We start from the raw sequence: 4,289 nt of genomic DNA, 5'->3' as shown, positions 1-4,289 counted from the left end.
CAAGAAAGACATAGGTGCGACTTAGTTGATAGCAACGATCTTCTACACGAGATACGCTGCAGACTTTCTTAAACTATGAAACAAACCTTGTAAACCCTAGAGCCTATAAGTATTTACTATGAACACAAGCTCTGGGTTCCTCTTTGGCCTCTTTTAGGTTAGTGACAAACTTAAGATGTCATTGAGAGCCAAGTTAGATTAGGAGTAGCATAGTTTTCTATTCCTATTTTGGTGTGTGCATGAAGTGTTCAACAGCCTGTGACAACTGGCGGCGTTCATGTGCTATCTATGTATATTACATGATCACTCTCTTGTATCTCCCAACGTTAGTGGCAGACAATCTAAATATAAAAAAGGATGATCTTTTTACTGCTTTTTCTTTTACTACTTTCATTTACTTGTTTGGATTGTGATGATGTTTAATGACAAGACTAGCACCTCTATTGCTTTAGTTAGGTACACGCATTAGGCTACCGTATCCCACAGAGGTTCTTGTGGTCGTTGTGATAGAGTATACTCTGATTCCCGAGCATGCTCTGGACGACTGGTGCACCCTTGCTACTCTACACCATCGAAAGGCTCCTTGGATTGTTTAGCCGGGTTCCGATTAGTTTAGTATAGTAAACTCACTGAACATAGATTACGCAGAACAACATGCTAAACTAAACTCATGTCTGAACACTACTTTATAAGAGTAGGGTTAACATAGATTTACTTGCTTTCATTTAATCACTTTCTGGTAGTTGGTTAGATTTCACTCATTGAAAAATACCACCTTTTACTTCTCTTTAATATAAGGCTATAGTAAACTAATTTGGAAGTAGCTTAATTACTGTGCTTTAAGTCCTTGAGGATCGACACCCGACTTACCCCACTTTCTACTAAACTTGGGATTAGTTAGGTTTTATAAATTTTATTTTTGTTAGTTAAGAACCCAAGCCTTGGCGAGCCTACCAAAATTTGGTGCCGTTGTCGGGGACTTGGCTACGATTATAAGCCAACTTCCACTTTAGAGTATTGTTGCCTTGTGTTTTTTATTTGCTCTCCTTTTATTTTCATCTTTCTTTATTTATTTTCATTTTTTTTTTTTTGTTATCTTTGAAGTCTTGATTCTGGGTGCTTTAACTATTTATATTTGGTTTGCGCTCTCGGGACCCCGAGATAGTTCCTATAAATCCCAAGATTGAAAGATCCCGTAGTTTCTTTAGGAAATTTACCTCCAATCCAGAGACCGTTGAGTGGTCTGAGCCAAAAGTGATGGCTGAATGAAACCCACCAATTCCCGCCGATCAACTCCAGGAACCGCAAGCTCCGCACCTACCAGTGGTAGGAGAGCAACCACTTTGGCCGCTTAAGGACTACTTTGTGCCTAACGCATACACATCATCGTCCTGCATCCGGTTCCCAGATGTTTAGGTGGTGTAATTCGAGATTAATACTTCAATCATCTTCATGCTACCTAACTTTCATGGGAACCCCACTGAAAATCCTTATCAACATCAGGATGAGTTCTTGGATATTTGCTCCACCATCCGTATAACTAATTTTAGTGATGACACCCTTCGTATTAGGCTCTTTCCATTCTCTCAAAAGGATAAGGCCAAATATTGGTTGACGTCCTTAGAGCCGAACTTAGTGGCCAACTAGGCCATCATGCAGCAAGAATTCCTGAAAAAGTACTTCCCAATTAGGAAAACTAACCAGCTACGAAGGGCAATCACAAGTTTCACATAGACGGATGGGAAACATTTCTTTGAGACCTGGGAGCGCTTCAAGGACCTGCTCCATAAATGCCCACACCATCAGGTTTCTATGTGGCAATTAGTGCAAACATTCTATGAAGGGTTAGCTGAGAGGGATAGATCCATGGTAGATGCTTCGTGCGAAGGTACTTTCCTCACAAAGCCCAAGAATGAAACATGGATTCTCTTTGAGAATCTTGTCAACAATTCTCAATAGCACACTGCTGCTGCTCGTAGACTCCCCAATCCATCAACCTCTAAACCTAAGGGAGTTTACGAGTTGGCTACAAGCCATGACCTAGCCCCTACCCTACACACCATATCCAAAAAATTAGACCAGTGGTTGTCCTTAGGACCGCAGAAAATGGCGTGTGCCAAGGTGTATCTCATATGCTCTGACCCCTCTCGTACATGCTATAATTGCCTACATGCGCCTTCCTAGCCTGAGCTTGTGTAGGACGAAGTGAAAGCCACCTATAATTGGTTTGATAGGTCATCCAACAACCCTTATTCTAATACCTACAACCCTGGGTGGAAACAATATCTCAACTTCTCCTGGAGGTTGCAGGCTCCGAGTTTTCAATCCCAAAGACCTCCACAAGTCCTTAATGCTTTGCCTCCGTGTCCATACCAAAATTTTCAAAGTCATCCTAATTTAGCCCCTAATTCTTCAACCGTTCAACAACCGTCTCCACCTTAGCCTAAGTATGACACCTTTCAAGAGACGGTGCTGAAAGCCCTTAAAAACATTTAGGTTGATCGTCAAGTAGATTGACAACTCCTTCACTCTCACTTTGAATCCATTGCGAAGCTAGAAGCCACCCTGGAGCAACTAGCTACTACCATGAGTTGGAGAGACAAAGGAAAATTACCAAGTCAGCCTATAATGAATCCCAAAGGACAATATGGGGTGGAATATGAACCAGACGTTGGCCCCTCATCTTATCCTGAACAGGCTTAGGTGGTAACCACTTTCCAAAGTGGCAAGATGATAGATAAATGAGGCGAGGAGCAACTGAGCAAGGGAGAGAATAAGGGAGAAAAGAGGGTAGTGCCCAATGCTGACTCGTGCACCCTATGTTCCTCTAGTAAGGAACACAAACCCTTTAGTCCCACACCTAAAACTAGGATGATCAAACCTCACTTCGCCCCCCATCAGGCTTTTCATGTCCCTTTAGTGACACATCCTGCAGCCCCTCGTGCACCTTCTATATTTAGGAAAGATGCCTCAACAGAGTCCATCTGGGACATGTTTAAACAAGTAAGAATTGACAAACCTCTCCTAGATGGCATTAAGCAATCACCTACGTTCACAGAGTTCCTTAAGGACTTATGAACGCAGGAGCAAGAGTCAAGGGTGCATATGGATGGTTTGGTTAAGTAGACCGAGCACATGAGCTCCATGATATTAGGGCACCTCGTGCGTAGGCTAAAAGACCGCGGCTCACCAACTGTTTCATGTGTAATTGGCAATTACGCCATTGATAGAGCTTTTTTGGATTTAGGAGCGAGTGTGAACATTCTTTCATACTCGACCCTTTAACAACTTAACTTTAGAAAGCTGAGGCCCACCACGATAATAGTGAGTCTTGCTGATCTATCTTTTAAGAAACCCTGCGGTGTGGTAGAAGATCTGGTGATCAAGGTAGAAGATTACCATTACCCTGTCGATTTCATCATTTTAGATACGGAATCTTCCACAAATTTGATCCATGTCCTTCTGGGATGACCATTCCTAGCCACAACCAATGCTTGCATTCAATGTAGGACAGAGATTATGGACATTTCATGGGACCACAAGCAACTTAGGTTGAACATATTTACTATCCCCCAACACACGCTTAAAGCCATCTAAGTTGTGGATGAAGACTTGATTGATACAATTTTCAAGGAAGAGGCTCCCTCACTTTTATGGAGGGACCCTTTGAATAATGCACTTTAGCCTGAATACCCCTCCATTATGGAACAAGGAGACTTCTATGAGCACACTTCTGCAACTCATGATTTGGTCTTCAGTCCTAAGAACAATTTGGGGGTATGCAGCACTAGGTGTGACGAGCAAGAGGGAGAGTCAAATGTTAACTTCGAACCAGGTTGAGTTTGACATAAGCTTAAGTGCATTTAGCTGAAGACGGTAAACTTAGCACTTCCAGGAGGAAACCTAATAATTTTTCTTTCCTTTTGCATCCTTAGAGTGTACATTGTAGGGTAGCTTGAGTTTAGAATCTTTAAAGTAAGCTTTAGGAAAAGTTGGGGGTTCGACTATAGGGGTGACCTGCATGCATAAGGGCGACCTAGTCTAGTCCTCGATCTGTTTCGCAATTAGAAAATGTCAAGAGGTTCGACCATGATCACGACCAGCACTAGATTAGCGCGCGACCTAGTCAAAAGTTATGTATTTCTACTTAAATTTGTGGGTGCAACCAAGGACGCACTGCATAAGGACTGGTGCGACACGGTTAAGAAGGTTGAGAATCATTTAAAAGCCAGACTCACACCCAACTCTTCTTCTCCCGCCTCCTGTTTCTCTCTGGTCACTTGCCCTCC

At 42.6% G+C, this 4,289-nt stretch overlaps 1 non-coding gene across 1 annotated transcript; it reads right to left on the bottom strand.

Moving 5' to 3' along the window:
* Positions 1-1,702: 1,702 nt before the first annotated feature.
* On the bottom strand, positions 1,703-1,808 carry LOC131163150 (small nucleolar RNA R71). Its single transcript, XR_009138929.1, has one exon. It is a non-coding gene; the product is annotated as a small nucleolar RNA R71 (small nucleolar RNA).
* Between the last annotated feature and the right edge of the window lie 2,481 nt (positions 1,809-4,289).

This window comes from Malania oleifera, chromosome 8 (assembly GCF_029873635.1).
Source record: "Malania oleifera isolate guangnan ecotype guangnan chromosome 8, ASM2987363v1, whole genome shotgun sequence".
Classification (NCBI taxonomy): Eukaryota; Viridiplantae; Streptophyta; class Magnoliopsida; order Santalales; family Ximeniaceae; genus Malania; species Malania oleifera.
This window is presented reverse-complemented; position numbering and strand designations above follow the sequence as displayed.